Raw genomic sequence first — 17849 nt, forward strand, 5'->3', positions numbered from 1 at the left:
TTTGTATGTTTATATATAAGATCTTTTACACCTTACCTTACACAGTTTATGTTGCAATATTTTCTATCATACGTTTGTTTACTTTCATTTTTTCTGCTTATAAATCTCAATATGACTGCAGTTAAACCATACCAGTCGAAATCTGTCATTCTATGAATAAAAACAGTGTCTGTCACCTGGATAAATAAAAGAAACCAATTCTGTCTACGCCGGCAGGTGTGGCCGAGCGGTTCTAGGCGCTACAGTCTGGAACCGCGGGACCGCTACGGTCGCAGGTTCGAATCCTGCCTCGGGCATGGATGTGTGTGATGTCCTTAGGTTAATTAGGTTTAAGTAGTTCTAAGTTCTAGGGGACTGATGACCTCAGAAGTTAAGTCTCATAGAGCCATTTGAACCATTTTTAGTTCTGTCTACAATTATTATTTTTAAGTTTTTCTGCAGTTCCCTCTCATCTATCGTACACTCATCAAACAAAAGTTTTGCATCACCTCGGTTCCGAGAGTTCCGGAAACTGTACAGAAAATTGGAATAGAGATCAACATAAATATCATTTCCGCCATTTTTGTTGCTCATGAAAACCACACATTCCCTGTTGTACCACCACAAAGCGAGACCTTCGAAGGTAGTGGTCCAGATAGCTGTACACACCGGTACCTCTAATACCCAGTAGCATGTTCTCTTGCAATGATGCATGCCTGCATTAGTCGTGGCATACTATTCACAAGTTCATCAAGGCTCTGTTGCTCCAGATTGTCCCACTCCTCAACGGCGAATCAGCGTAGATCCCTCAGAGTGGACGGTGGGTCACACCCATCAACAGCCCTTTTTAATCTATCCCAGGCACGTTCGATAGGGTTCATGTCTGGAGAACATGCTGGCCACTCTAGTCGAGCGATGTCGTCATCCTGAAGGAAGTCAGTCACAAGATGTGCACGATGGTGCGCGAATTGTCGTCCATGAAGACGAATGCCTCGCCAATAAGCTGCCAATATGGTTGCACTATCCGTCGGAGGATGGCATTCACGTATCGTACAGACATTTCGGCGTATTCCATGACCACCAGCCGCATATGTCGGCCTCACGTAATGCAACCCAAAAACAGCAGGGAACCTCCACCTTGCTGCACTCGCTGAACAGTATGTCTAAGGCGTTCAGCCTGACCTGGTTACCTCCAAACACGTCTCCGACGTGCGACACTCATCGGTGAAGAGAACGTGATGTCAATCCTGAGTATATTGTTGGGTCCATCTGTACCGCGCTGTATGGTGTCGTGGCTGCAAAGATGGACCTCGCCATGGACGTCGGGAGTGAAGTTGCTCATCATGCAGCCTATTTCACACAGTTTGAGTCGTAACACGACGTCCTGAGGCTGCACGAAAAGAATTATTCAACTTGGTGACGTTGCTGTCGAGGTTCCTCCGAGCCATAAGCCGTAGGTAGAGGTCATCCACTGCAGTAGTAGCCCTTGGGCGGCCTGAGCGAGGCATGTCATGGACAGTTCCTGTCTGTCTCGTCCATGTCCGAATAACATCGTTCGGCTCACTCCGTGACGCCTGGACACTTCACTTGTTGAGAGCCCGTTCTGGTACAAAGTAACAGTGTAGACGAGATCTAAACGCGGTATTGACCGTCTAGGCATGGCTGAACTACAGACAACACGAGCCGTGTACCTCCTTCTTGGTGCGGTAACTGGAACTGATAGGCTGTCGGACGCCCTCCGTCTAATAGGCACAGCTCATGCATGGTTGTTTACATCTTTGGGTGGGTTTAGTGACATCCCTAAACAATCAAAGTGACTGTGTCTGTGATAAAATATACACAGTCAACGTCTATCTTCAGGAGTTCTGGAAACCAGGATGATCTTCTTTTTTAATGTGTATTAGGATATTTCTCCACTTAACGTCCAGAATAATATTATCCTGACTTCATATAATTTCGATGTTTTCTTATCAAAAATAAATCTCAGTATCCTTTTCAGGTTTTCATTAATTATTATTGTAAGTATCGTAAAACTGATTATATGTCTCGCAGGTTCCATTTTAATCCCATAAACTGGCACCAACTAACGACACTTGAAGGTTTCCAAATCACTTCATCGTATTGCACAGTAGCTTGCGGAGTATTCTATATGTAGATGTAGATAACATTGCTGACTCTGATAATAATCAGGACCCGCAGCTGATATACTTCCAGTCCAAAAGTTAGTTTTAAGTGTCTCACAAATCATGCTAATGAAAGCCTTATTTTTCCCGCTTTTTCATGTGTACGTGCTTACTTCTTTTCATATGTTTGGAACTTATAATAAAAATTTCATAATTCCCACTGCACTCTAATTCCTCTCCCTACCTCCCACTAGCTAAAATTAAATTCTTTATTTTTTTTCATTAAAGGAACATTTCAGTGCTCCATTGCAACAATTTTAGTCTTCTGTTTACGGTGAATTGTCAGATATTATTTTACTGCAACGTAATCGGCTACAGCGAAATCTTAACAATACTGACTATTAACTCTAAACCTTCCAGGAAAATAATTTCGATATACTCTGCCGAGATTACTACTACACTGATAGAGAAAAATCGCAATACCAAGAAAGAGTTATGCGACATAAACAAAAGTTGGTAGACCTGTTTCTACATCTGAAAGACGGTGTCATTCAAATTTCGTGCTAGTCGCATAAGAGTGGTGTTAGTTCATATGGTTCAAATGGCTATGCGACTTAACTTCTGAGGTCATCAGTCGCCTAGAACTTAGAACTAATTGAACATAACTAACCTAAGGACATAACACACATCCATGCCCGAGGCAGGGTTCAAACCTGCGACCGTATCGGTCGCTCGGTTCCAAACTGTAGCGCCTAGAACCGCACGGCCACTCCGTCCGGCTGGCGTTAGTAGCGCCAATATGAGGATGCAAATAAGGTTTGCTTCAAATACACGCTGTAGCGCTCGTGAGCGTCAGTTATCTTTGGACGTGGTGACTTGATGTTAGTGAAGAGTGTCTTTAAAACGACAAAGAGATCTGTAATAGGACTACGAGAAACTGGATGTTCCTTCTGCAATAACACTGGAACACTTGGCAGGAATGTGGGTATTGTACATGGCAGTTGTGTCACGGGAATGTACGGTCGCAAGAAGATCGGGCCCCGGACGGCCACGTGACAATACCGAGAGGGAAGACTATAGTGATAGGCGTATCGCTCTACTGATAAGAATCAGTAGATATACTTCCAGTCCAAAAGTTTGTTTCAAATGTCTGACAAACGATGCTAATTAAGGCCTTATTTTTCCCGCTGAGTTTTGGATGTGTACGTTCTTACTGCTTTACATATATTTCGGACTTATAATAAAAATTTCATAATCCCCACTGCACTCTTATTCCATTCCCTACCTCCCGTTAGCAATCTGAGCAGAAGTTGGCACCACAGTGACACAACGAACTGTTACAAATCAGTTACTGCACGGACACCTCCGCGCCAGACGCCCTGTAGCGCTGATTCCACGGACACTAGACCAGCGTTATTTGTTTGGGATCCTTCCCACTCGTCTTATATAGGGTGCTTAGGCAGCTGTTTTCTCGGATAGCTAGACAATTCAAGCAAATCATATTAATGGAACTTATTACAGTAAATTAAATAGAAAATACTGAATTTTGCCTTTTTACAAATAGGTGTCGCAAGCAATTGTCGACATGCAAATAATCAGTGTCCTTCGATATATACAATTTACATGCAAGCAATTAATATAGGTCAAAAGACACGACTAAATCGTTTGGATCACGGCTCGTCTTCTAGTGCGGCTCTTGTAGTGCGCGTCTTCTAGTGCGTCCGAGGCTAGCTGGAGCGGCACTTATATACTATTCGTATAGGTGCCACTCCTGTCGTGGTGTCGTCCTAGTCATCGTTCTACTGGCTGACGTCGTCTCACAGCCTTCTCTGCATTTACGTCCCACGTCGGCGCGCCGGCGATTGATGTTACACCGGAGCAATTTGTGACTTCAGTTTCGTCAACACAGAGCTCACTGGAGGGCAGGGTGGAGATCTGTTGTCTTTTCTGATGGAAGCAGGTCCTGTCTCGGTTCCAGTGATGGCGATTTGTTGGTTACGAGGACGCTAACTGAAGGCCTGCAACCAACTTGTCTGTGTGCAGGACACTCTGTAACTACACCTGCAGTTACGGTATATGATGCGATTTCGTATGGCATGAGGAGTACTCTCGTCGTTTACCATGCAACTGACTATAAATTTGTTCGTCAGTATGGTGATTTGACCTTTTTGCTACCATTCACAAACAGCACTACAGGGAATTTTTGGGACAGGATAATGCTCGCGAACATACCGCTGTTGCAACCCAGCATACTCTACAAAGAGCCATGTTGCCTCGGCCTGCTCGATCATCATATCAGTCTCCGATCGAGCACATATGGGACATCATCGAACTCCGACGTCATCCACAACCAGTAGTAACAGTACCTGTATTGAGCGACTAAGTGCAACAGGTATTGTACTCCATCCCTCAAACTGACAACCGGCACCTGTGCGACACGTCTGCATGCTTTCATTCAACATTCTGGAGGTTGCGCCGGCTGCAATATTAATCTCTTGAATATGTTACCTATTTCCAAAATTTCATTAACTCTATATTATTTATTTTTTCGTGTTCCGTCAGGGATCATTGAACGACGTTTTCTCATAGGGAGTAGATAGGCCAAATGATGCAGGGCGACTGACAGTCGCCGATGCAGTTGGCGGGCGTGGCTGTGGAGAGGCCGTGCGGCACCTCACAAGAGGAGTTGGAGTCGGCAGCACTCGATGGCGGAGAATGGCTCGCGACCCACTCATTGCCAGTCCTGCATTACACATTCGCCTATGGGAACACTTCGTAACATACGAACCGGTTAATGTTCTCTCACAAGGGGACCTCGTCTACCCGCCAACTCCTATTTCTTCTAAACTCATGGCATACGTGGGGCTTATCCAGAAATGAAAGTGACAAGCTGGAGCTCCAGATGGCCTAGAGTTTAGAAAAAAGGCGTTTTTGCGCGGGTCGGGTGGGACACAAGTATTTTGTGTTAGCGTAACATACAGGCAGGTCGGTGCTGCGGAAACAGTACAGTGTAGTGGTTGGCGTTCCTACCGTGCAGCTGCCCGGCGGCTGACGGTTTCCGCCAACAAGCAGTGATCGGAGCTCTCGCACTGACTGGCCCGACCGCATATATGTGTTACCAAATACAATAATTTCATACACCTGAAGATGAGATTCTAAAATCCCGAAACCGTTCGTAGTTTGAATAAATATTAGTACAACTGAAGCGGATCTCTCTAAATTAATTATCATGCCTCTGAGTTGCGGATGTGTTTCGTACCAAATCTTGTACAATACAGGAGTCTCGTGGGTTCGAGTCCTTTTGCAAAAACGTTTATTTTCAGTTTTCACGTTACTTACACTGCAAATAAACCTAAATAATTCTCAGTACATAAAACTTCCTGGCAGATTAAAACTGTGTGGCCGGCCGGGGTGGCCGAGTGGTTCTAGGCGCTGCAATCTGGAACCGCGGGACTGCTACGGTCGCAGGTTCGAATCCTGCCTCGGGCATGGACGTATGTGATGCCCTTAGGTTAGTTAGGTTTAAGTATTTCTAAGTTCTAGGGGACTGATGACCTCATAAGTTAAGTCCCATAGTGCTCATAGCCATTTGAACCATTTTTTTAAACTGTGTGCCGGACCGTGACTCGAACTCGGGACCTTTGCCTTTCGCGGGCAAGTGCTCTACCAACTGAGTAAACCGAGCACGACTCACGCCCCGTCCTCACAACTTTACTTCTGCCAGTACCTCGTTGTGAGGACGTGGCGTGAGTCGTGCTCGGGTAACTCATTTGGTAGAGCACTTGCCCGCGAAAGGCAAAGGTCCCGAGTTCGAGTCTCGTTCCGGCACACAGTTTTAATCTGCCAGGAAGTTTCATATCAGCGCATACTCCGCTGCAGAGTGAAAATCTCGTTCTGAATATGAAACGTCCCCTTAGAGAAATTATACAAGACTGTGCTTAAAGTGACACACAATATTTTTTAGCGCAACGCAATCTGACTTTCAATAATCCCTACAAAAGAATGGCCCTGTCTAATATAACCTATACGTTTCCCAAATCACTTACCTCACAAAAATCTTGGTTACTCGAACTACTGCAATACAGCGAGCGCCACTACTGCCAGCTAAATAAGAGATTCAAACTACGGAAGGCACTAACTACTGATAGGGATAGTTAGCAAATGAAAGATATTAATAGAGAACAAACAATGTATTTACCTTAATAGTTATAATATATGTAGCAGTTCATGACAAATTACAAAACTCCGCCATCTCTCTCCCCACATCCACCACTGCCTGCGGCTCACCTCCAACTGCGCAACGCTACGCGCTGTTCACAGCCAGCTGCCTAACACTACAATGGCGAGTATTACAACAATGCAAAGCAGCCACAGACTGCACACAGCACAGCCAGTGATTTTCATACAGAGGTGGCGTTACCAATAAAAAAACCTAAACAGCCTACTTACATAGCCCCCATGCTCCCCACAAAAAATTTTACAAATTGGTTTGGGCAGTGGCCAATACAGATTTGAAAAAATTTTTCATAATTACAATAACAAAGAAATCAAATGCACACACTTATTGATACAATGTTGGTCAAAAGCTCAAATTTTCTCACAGTCCATAAAGACAGTCCTGATCGTTCATCACGGTAAAATAGTAGTGTTTTTCTCAAAGTCTGAGCAGTAGAAGAAAATGCACACAGAAGTAGTGGATTTCCATGCAGTCTTGAAGAAGTAGTGTTGTCCTTCCAACGGAAAGACAGTGCTGACTCTCGACATGCAGACAAGTAATGGGTCACAACAGAGCAAACTCACAGCAGAGTCATTCGAAGTTTTGAAGAATATTGGTAGGTAGGTCATCACAGAGCAGACCCACTGTAATCCTGGTAGAGATTACGGTATTGGTGGGCCACCAGAGGTGCAGACCCACTGCAGTCCCTGTAGAAATAATGGTAATGGTGGGCCATCAAAGATGTAGACCCACTGTAGTCCTTGTAGAGATAATGGTACTGGTGGGTCATCAAAGATGCAGACCCACTGTAGTCCTTGTAGAGATGGCCAGCAGCCATCTGTTGCGACTGTGCAGGTGCACAATCACCATCGAAGAGTCTTGCGGGCAATATAGCAAGTCCATAAACCACCACTTGTGCACTCACAAAGTTTTTGAAATTGTCCTTAGAACCAGCAATGCTGTTATCCAGTCCCTTGCTGAATTATTAACACACGTGCAAACACTAACAGTCCCAACTTCTCACATACTGTGCATATATTATGGCCAACAGAAACGTGTGCAGTGAAATGATACTTAATTTGAAGAACTAGTAACAATTACAATTTGATAACATAAAAATACAATAACAAAGGTACAAAATACATCATTAAAGAACATAACAATACAGAGAACATTTGTAGTACAGGCTTTACAAAAGAATCGAAATAACATATACGTCAGTGTTCCAGGAATTATGACATGAGTACATACATAAAAGATCAGAATAACTTTCGAAACACCAACTTCACACATGAACATTGAGACAGAACAGAATAAATAATGTATAAACATCTTTACAAAGAAAATAACATAGTATTTGAAAAATTCTACAACATAAATCTTATTAGCTAAACACATAAAGACAGGAAAAAGACAAATACACAAGGGTACATAAACATATAGCGGAATAATACAAAAGGAAAGGACACGGTTTGTTGTACTGCAGTATTTTGCAAACAAAACTTTCTTTACTTCTTGGAGATCTCCCTTCATTCATCATTATTCCCAAAAGTCCTATCTATACCTCTTTTCTGTATTCTAACCATATTTCTTTCAAAATAATTATGGCTCATTGTACAATACTCATTTTGGCCCAAATCGTTTTCATATAACTTCTCAATGCATTCTTTCCCTATTCTCCATAATTAGGTTCTTATATAGTCTACCCCCTCTTAAGCTAACTTAAATCTACTGAGCTCAGATGCTAAACTAAGGAACGAGGCAATGCAGCAGCACAAAACAACAATTAACACAAACAGCAATGATAAAAAATACAAAAGGCAAAGTAAGCAGCATAAATTACAACTAATATAATGCAATGAGCAGCAAACAAGAAAAATAAATCAGTAGTAAACTGGCTTAGCAGCGTAATACAAAGTCAAATTCAGTAACATTATGCCTGGCAAACAGCAGATATCTAAACATGACATAGCTCAAGCAGAAAAAATATTACACTAAAAATGGCCATGTCTAATACCTATGTCACATCTTAACACTAGAGTGATGAATCACGAGAACTTACACTAGCAGATAAGTTACCAAATCGTAAAGAAATTATTTATGCAATTCCTGTGAAGGGAAATGTCTATTTATGTGCCCTCGTTTTCTTGGAAGTAGATCATAAATTTCTTATTGACTGGATCTGCAGGCATAAAATACCTATATTAGTACATATATTAAATTTTATTTTAACCAATGCTGCAGTGCAGCTAGAAACTAGATATTAAAGAAAATGAGCAAATATGTACAAAGGACGGCATGAAACATCATTCATTAATCATATGGCATTTCATAAGGCAGTAAAAATTCTCTCAATTCTCGAGAAAAACGCTTGTCATAATCAGGTGTGCAGATGTAAGTATCTTTCCAAGTGATGAGCGTGTCGTATTTGCGGTGCTTTCTACAAAGGAATGTCGATAGCGAGGATAATGGCCTCCCTTTTTTTTTTCTTCCTGTGCTCTGAAAAGGCACACGCTAATGGCTTTTTCTCCAGGCGTCTGACACAGCTGGGTGCCCACGACGCATTACGTGCAGGTGGTCATTTAATTTTCTTACGGAAATATTTACGACAGCAGTTTCCGCTACAGTGGCAGTCTCATATAAAAAATTTCAGAGGTCGAGAATTTGCGTTCCAAATGTGTAGATACAAACTCTTATGAATGTAACAGTGTCCAAAAAATTTTCGCCAGCATTGTGATACATTCACGCATATACACACACATTTCATAACTCTTAAAGTACGTTTCTTGGTTTCCAACATCCTTTTCATAAATCAGAGTCCCTAACCACTACTCCTTATTCCTTACCTTATTACACATATACATATTCGTCGACACTTCTTCAATATTTTATCATAATAAATATGTAGCATAATCAAATTCCTCATTTAGCATCAGCTTATTGATCATAAACATACCTCAACAGCATAATACACATCGTCATCGTAATAATAACATCATAACACCTCAGTCAAATCTCAAAAACGTCGTAGCTTTCTGCAGTAGTTTCAAAACCTAAAAATAATTCTCTGCTCATTTCAATAGTGTCGTCTACATCAAACGTACTTTTAAAATCATGATCTCATACCAAATACAACATTCAAAGCTCTCATAGTATCACAATGGTTCCAAAAAAAATATGAACAGTTCACAAAGTACAGACAAAATACAATTTCGTAAGTGTGAAGTTACCCAACTGTGTAATTGCGTAAACATGTGTCACTGATGTAGTAAAAAAAAATGTTTATCTCTCAGTTAAATGATCAGATAGCTGTGTAATTTGTGTGTTAGAGAAATATGGTACTGATGTGTAAAGTTGTATAAGCAAATACCATATTAGCTAGGGCTCCTTGGGCTTGCCAAACACATGGTACACAAAGTAGGCATGTACCCCCCTGAGGATAAATGTAATTATATCCTCAAGTGTTAGAGATTACAGCAATGGAATGAAATGTATCACGGAAAACTTTCTTTGTAATTCAAAAATCTTGAAAAATAAATGGTTTAAGTACAAAATTGATCACTCAAATGCGTGTCCTGTAGCGCTAAATGTGCGTCTTGCTGTAAGATAATTCTGTGGAAGTGTCGTAGTTATCGTCCTCTGTAAGCAAAGTTCTGCTGAAGTCAATGTACTTACCTCATCATAAACGAAAGTGAAATGCTTTGCGAATAGATATCGTAGTTATTATGTTTATTGGCGTGATGAAGAAAGTACTGTACAGTAACGTATTGTTGTGCCACGAAAAAGGCTGCCTCATTGTTGCTATACCACAAAAGTTACTACTAAAACATGTTTTACTTTCCAGAAGAATTCAGAAAAACTGTGCAGATATAAAACAGATACACCGCAAAAGCAACAAGGTAAATTGTGTCACACGTTAGTAGCGTCGTGATAAAATCGTGTAGCTGTCACATAAACTAACCACTGTGTCATCTGGTATCTCACTGAAAGTACTTTAAATCCAGAATATATTTTCAAGTAAACCAAAATGTTGCATTAAAATCTCATTAGCAGTACTGGTATGTGTCCTATGTATGTAAGCCTGATAGTCGTTACGTAATTGTGCAACTAACAAGCAAGAATGTACAAATAACAACATTGTGTCGTCTGTTCACTATAACAATGCATTCATAATTTCTGTTGAAATAATTTCTCTTGGTTCTTGAGTGGATATTTAACTTCAAACATTGTTGCATATTAACAGATTCTTAAGTCTGACAAAGCATACTAGAAATGTGAAGTGAAAAGTTTTATACCAAAGACTAAGTTAAAAAGCAGATTATCTCTCAATAAATGGTTTTACATGTGAAATGTGGTGTAAACCTTTACTCTTCCTAGTACGCAGAGTTTCAACTTCAACGCAATTATCATGTGGTATACGTCGGATGCTGTATGGTCCATTGTAAACTAGAAAGAATTTGTGACTTAAGTGTTTCTTCTTATGTGACAATGAATGAGCTTTAATGAGAACTTTCTGACCAATATACAATTTCTTTGCATTTGCTTGACCGTGTAGTTTTCTCCTTTTGTCTGCTGCAGATTTTATATTTTTAAGAGCAAAATCAATTATGTCTTTGTGTCGAAGTTTACGTGAATTCGGGAAAGGTACAAGCTCTCTCATTCTGTTCGGTGGTTCTTCATTCTTCAGTACAAGAGTAGGTGGTAAAGCAGTGGAATCATGAGGCATTTCATTCAGCACGTTTTGAAATAAATGTAAATATATGTCCCAATGCTGATGCTTTCTGTGACAATTAAGTCTGCAAAGCTTATTGATTTCTTTCATAATCCGTTCGGAGTACAATGAAATAAAAACAGGTTTGATTTTATGGTTGCGAAGCATGCGTGACCAAACAGCAGATCTGAATTGCGGTCCGTTATCTGAAATGACTTTACTAACGTGTCCAACTTCACGTAAGAAATTTTTAACAAAGGCGTTGGATACAGACCGTCCAGTGGCTTTACGTAAGCGTGTGAAAGAAACAAATTTTGAAGTAAGTTCAACAGCGTCTAGAACGTACGAAAATCCATTAGATGTTCTGACAAGCGGTCCCAAGAGATCAACAGCAGCAAATTCTTTTAATTTAGAAGGAATAATAGGAAACAGCGGAGCACGATGGGAGATAGTAGATGGTTTCGCCTTTTGACAAAGTTTACAAATAGACAAGACTCTTCGAATTCTCTTTTCCATATTGTTAAAATAACAAGTCGTTCGAAGAATATGATAACATTTTCATGGGCCAAAATGTGCATAGCTGAAATGAATATACCAAATGAGCTTATTAACAAAATAATCTGGAATGCAAAGTACCCATAGCTTGTCATCAATAGTGCAGCGTTTGAAGAGAATGTTGTTTCTAACCAGGTAATAATGCCGAATCTGAGTGTGTGTCTTTTCATGCCATTTACTTTTGATGTCTTTCCAAATCGGATCTTTATCTTGTTCATGAGCAATGTCCTTCAAAGATGTAGTGATGAAGTTTCCAAAGGCGACTTTCTGAATGTAAAGAATACTGAAATTTTTCTCGAGGTTGCCTTCTGTGTTACTTTTCTCAAGCCCAGCCGGTGCGCGTGACAGTGCGTCCGCAACAATGTTCTCCTTGCCGGGAATGGAGACTATTGTGAAGCGGAATTCTTGCAGAAACAATGCCCAACGTTTTAACCTGTCATGATTTAATTTTGAAGACATAAGAAATTGTAATGCACAATGATCACTGTATACTTTTACGTGCTTACCAGAAAGAAAGAAACGGAATTTGTTAAATGCCCAAACGATAGCTAAAGCTTCTAATTCAGTAACGGAATAATTTTTTTCAGATTTTGTTAGCACTCGGCTAGCAAAAGCAATGGTTTTCTGAACAGTAATGTCATTTTCAATGGTTTCTTGAAATAAATGGGCACCAAGACCGACTTTAGAAGAATCCGTGCTAAGGCAGAAATCTTGTGACAGATCTGGATGAGCTAGTATTGGCGCTTGAAGTAACGCTTCTTTCAAAGAATTGAATTCCAACTGTGCTTGTTCGTCCCAGTTCCAAATAGTATTTTTTCCAGTGAGAGAACAAAGTTTTGGTGTAACAAGAATTTGCATATTCAGAAAACGACGGTAAAAATTTAAAAGACCTAGAAAGCTGCGGACTTGTCTTTTTGTGGATGGAACTGGAATGGCTCTGGTTGCTTCTAACTTTTCAGGATCCGGCTGAATGCCTTCAGAAGAAATAATATGTCCCAAAAACTTCACCTTTGTCCTACCGAATTCAGACTTTTCCAAGTTAACTGTAATTCCAGATTCTGCAAAAATACGTAACAAACTGTTGAGGATGCGATTATGTTGTTCCCATGAAGCTTCTGCTATTAGAATATCGTCTACATATAAGGTGATGTCACGTTTTAAGAACTCAGGTAATATGGAATTTAGCCCGCGAATGAATGCTGCCGAAGAAATGTTCAAACCAAAAGGAAGTTTCCGAAACTGATAACAAACGCCGAAACAAAGGAAAGCTGTGTATTTTCTACATTCTGGATGAAGTTCGATCTGATAAAAGCTGGATCTGAGATCAATGGAAGACAACACTTTTACACCATTAAAATTTTGAAGAAGTTCTTCCATCGTCTGCGGCCTGTCTGTTTCAGGAGTAATGATAGTATTGATTTGTCTCGAATCTAAGACAAGCCTGATTGATCCATTTTTCTTCTCAACAACATGTAACAGATTGTTGTATGAGCTTACTGCAGGCTCAATAATGCCCTCATTAAGCATAGATTGTATTTCTGTTCTAACACGGTCCCTATAATGTGCTGGAATTACGTATGGTCTAACACAAAATTTAGTATGCTCACGAACACGAAATTGGTATTGAAATCCCTTGATTGTTCCTGTTTTGTGAGTAAAAACTGTGGAATGTGCTTGTAAAATCTCAAACAGGTCCTGCCTATCTGTGTCATTACAATTCTCAATTGTTTGAATTTTATTCTGAATTAACTTATTAGTGTCAAATGCGCCGTCGATATCATCCCTGTCAGTACTTGCAGAGTGATTGATAGTGTCAAGTTCCGTCGAAAATTCCGAACTGTTGTCTAACAGGAGGTAAATCTGATTAATTTCTTCGTCATGGTTTGAGAGCCAATCTTCAAATTTCAAAGCTACTGACTTACCTTCTTTTTCTAAAGTTATTTCAGCATCGTGAAAGTTTAAGATTGCTTTGTATTCATTCAAAAAGTCTACTCCCAATATAATTTCCGTCGACAATAATGGAACAATAAGAAAGTTCAAAGAGAAGCTGTGGCTTTGACAAAAGAATTCTAAGTTGGTTTGTTGGCGTACATCTACACTTTTTCCAAAGATTGCACCTTGTAATTTAATCTTACATAACGGAAGTGTGGGGCAATCGTTCGATTTGTTGCATTTGCTAAAGGCTGTTTCACTGATTACTGAAATGGGACTGCCAGAATCAAGTACTGCCGTAAATTTTACATTTACTGTAATGTGAATCACAGCATATGCAATGTTGTTATGTTTTACGTCGTGTTCTTGGAGTAAGATGTCCCTAATGTCTTCCATTTTTACGTAATTACTAGTTACGGCAGCTGCGTCGTCAGTTTCATACGTACGTTTTGTGGATGCCAGCGGTATGAGTCATTGCCTATTGCTCATTGCTGGCGCGCATCGTTATTGGGATTTGGAGACCTAACTTCTACAAATTCACTCTGATGAGAAGGCCCTGCCCTGCTTAAATCCCGCCAGTTCTGATGCAATTCAGGTCTGTCGTTACGATCATATCGTCTGTCGTCATGTCGGTAGATTCCATAGTTTCTTTCTTGTCGGTCACGTGGTGGAGAATTTCTCCCTGAGTCGTAACTGCGCGCTGGTCCGTTGCGTCTAAAGTTATTCTGTCTCCCTTGATAATAATTATTTTGGTTCCCATATTGTCTGTTTCTCTTATTGTCTCTGTGATAGTCATTACTGCGGAGAGGTGATCTTTCCCTGTAATTATTACTACTCTGCCAACGGTTGTCGTACGGGTGGTGTCTATTTTGGTCACGATTTGCGTTGTAAGAATAGACCAGTCGTGTCCAGTTATTGTTTCTGTCGTCACGGAATTGTGACAGATGTGACCTGTAGTGATTGTTTTCCTGTTTTCGCATCCCGCGACTGTCTGTATCAATTTCTAATTCTTGTAAGAGTCCCTGAAAAGCTTCAATGTCGTCTTTGCAACGTCCTGCCAAAATAATATGTTGTAAATGTTCAGGTAATTTGATTAAGCAAATGCGGATGAGTTCTGAAGGGCTGTATGGGTTTGAAAGATATTGATTCTTATGCAACATGTCTTCAAAATATTTGACAAGACTGGAAAATTCAGATTGTTCAAAGTGTTTCATCATCATGATGCTATGTTTTACTCGGTCTTGTGTAGCTTGAGACCAATATGCTGAGAGGAAGGCATGGTAAAACTCTCCTTCACTGTGGCAACCGTGAATGACCGATCGCATTCTTACAGCTGGTTCATTCTCTAAGTAGCCACACATAAATTCTAATCTGTGCTCTAATGACCAGTTGGGAGGAAAACAATGAGAGAATTGATGGAGCCACGCTTGTGGATGAATGTCGTTGCCAGAATTCTTAAATGTTTTGAATTTACGTGTAGTAATGAACAGCTTATAGTCAAAGTCATCATGTCGGCGAGTCGCATATCGGTCATTGTTACGTCGTTTCGGCGGTTCCATTTCAAAATTCGGTGCACCTTGCCAATTCCTTTCATAATTTCCGAAATGCGCTGTGTTATTATTTTGTGGCTGTTCCGTATTTGTATGTCCCTCTTCCCGTATTGGGGCGCGAGTGTCCTCTGAAATACGTAATTCTTGTATTACCTGTGTCAGCTGATCTTGTACTTCCCGGATTTCTCTTTGGTGTTGCGTATTAATTTGATTCTGATTTTCTTTGAATTTCCTAATTTGTTTGCACTCTTCTGTGTCATTCAGATTATCATCTACCTTCGTAGATAAATTAGTGACCTGATCCGAAAGTTCGGCTACTTTCTCCGATAGTGAACACATTTCCTCAGTGTGTTTTTCTGAACCAAGTTTCAGAGTGTCCATTTGTGTTGAAATCGAACCTACTGTGTCCTTTAAGTTTTCTTGAGTTTTTGCAAGTTGCGTAACCGAATTGGTAGATGCAACTGAGTCAATTTTAGCTTGCAAGGTGTCGTGATTTTCATGAACAATAGTTTGCAGTTCTTTTATGGCTGCTTCGTGATTCTGTAATGAATTTTCATGACGCGAAAAAATAGGTTGGAAATGCTCACAAATTTGTGTTTTTACGTCATTACAGACTTTTTGACATTTCGATTCGATGTTATGTAACTCAGTAGTTAAATCTTCACGTGTTTGTTCAAGCGTGGTGTCTAACTTTTGAAGATTTTGTTCCATTGTGTCTAACTTTTTAAGATTTTGTTCCATTGTGTCTAACTTTTGCTGTGTTTGTCTCTGATTTTGTTTCATTTGCTGCATTAATTGCAATAATAATGTGTTAGTGTCTGGAATCGGTTCCTCTATGCTTTTCGGCACTGCATTTGCACCGGCAACATTTACATTTTGACAGCGGAAAATGTGTCTTGACTCATTTGAGAAAACGGTGAGGACGCAAAACCTGAATCTACAGTATTTGCAAAATTGTGTCCTGTCATTTCAGATTCCTGAGGCGAGCTGTTGCCGAGCGATCGATCGATAATGCTTCCCTGTTCACTACCTGTTTCACTGTCTACGCCATTGTTTGCAGCCCGCTCCATTTCCCTGTGCACAGTTACCAAATTACTACTTTGAACGTCTGTTAATTCATTACACAGTGGTGCTGGCAAGCTACGCTCGTCGTCACTATTATTTCTCAGTTTACTTTGGAGCCTAGTGTTACGTTTTTCACACGCCATTATTGTCACAATATTTCACACGATAACACAGAAAAGCACATTTTTAAGAGCAAAAATAAGAGAACACATTAACATAGCACTGAAAATAATATGTAGTTAATTGCAAGCGCAGCTGCGAAACGCTTGGAGCAAATCTACATGCATGCCACAACTGTTTTACTGTACAACAATGAAAGACTGCAACTACAAAGGAGATTCTCTCTACAATTATGCGCTAGCAATAAACAAAAGCTACACTAATTACACAAACTACAAGAAAAAAATCAGAAGATTCCAGTGAGGTATCCTCGGCTAAGGGTCGACAACTGCTGGCGGCTCACCTCCAACTGTGCAACACTACGCGCTGTTCACAGCCAGCTGCCTAACACTACAATGGCGAGTATTACAACAATGCAAAGCAGCCACAGACTGCACACAGCACAGACAGTGATTTTCATACAGAGGTGGCGTTACCAATAAAAAAACCTAAACAGCCTACTTACAAATACTCAGTATATAGTTTTTCTTAGTATTTTTATAATAGGGATGAAAAGGAAAATTTAATGAGTCATTATATCCAAAAAATACAGGAAACTTACTACAACTTCATACAAAAAGTTTTTGACTGATGCATGGAGGCTTACGTGTAGAAAAACAATTTTTTTCTGTTGATTGACTCGTGGGGAGGAGAAAAAAATTCCATGATGAGGTTTTTCAAGATGAAGGATTGCTATCATGCAGTAGTAAAGTGATCCACACATTCCCAAAATGAGACCCTTTTATTCCTATTTTTGTCGTCAGGTAAATAATTTGATGAAATATCTTCAAAACTGCTCTTATCTCATCGAGAGAGGAAAATAAATCACATGCCGAGAAGACTGCATCAAAATACATTCCATTGCCAGTACTTGATTCAATGATGTGTTGCACATGGTTTGCTGGTACACTGTGCGATGAGAGATGACCTTTTATGAATTTAACTAAGTTCGTTTTTCTACAGAAACTTTAAAACTAAGAAGTATTTGTAAAAATGTGGAGTTTATAACGTGTGCAAGCTGCCATGAAAATTACTGCTTCCCCCGTTTTTACGATGAATATCACCACGGCACATGTAAATCGTCAGTTGTAAACAAAGGTATCCAATTTTATATGCCAAGTTCTCATGTACCTCGTACAATCCCTTCCTGGAAATTTTATTTGCAGTCACAAATTTTCATTCACCTTGCCTTTTCATGCCTTCACACCTAGCTCATAGATTCTGGTACTTGAACAACATACCAGAAACATAATTAAACACTCCAATCATAGCACATCACGTAACACAAGTACTTCACAGAAAACGAAACGCATCTCCACCTCAAAGAATTCTCTTTCTTCTTTCTCATCACCCTTGCAACTCTGTATACCACTGCTCTCTTCACAGGTTGCTCTCCTGTGGAAACCTCCAGAATTCTACTTTCCCTCAAGCCAGACAAACCCTCCACTGGTATTTCCTCGTACTGCCCCATTTGCCTCACCTCAGTATTTAGCAGGGTCTCTGAATCCATCCTCTCCCGACACATCCACTGCCATCTGCACCAACACTATTTGATTCCT

Source organism: Schistocerca piceifrons, chromosome 8 (assembly GCF_021461385.2).
Source record: "Schistocerca piceifrons isolate TAMUIC-IGC-003096 chromosome 8, iqSchPice1.1, whole genome shotgun sequence".
Taxonomy (NCBI): Eukaryota; Metazoa; Arthropoda; class Insecta; order Orthoptera; family Acrididae; genus Schistocerca; species Schistocerca piceifrons.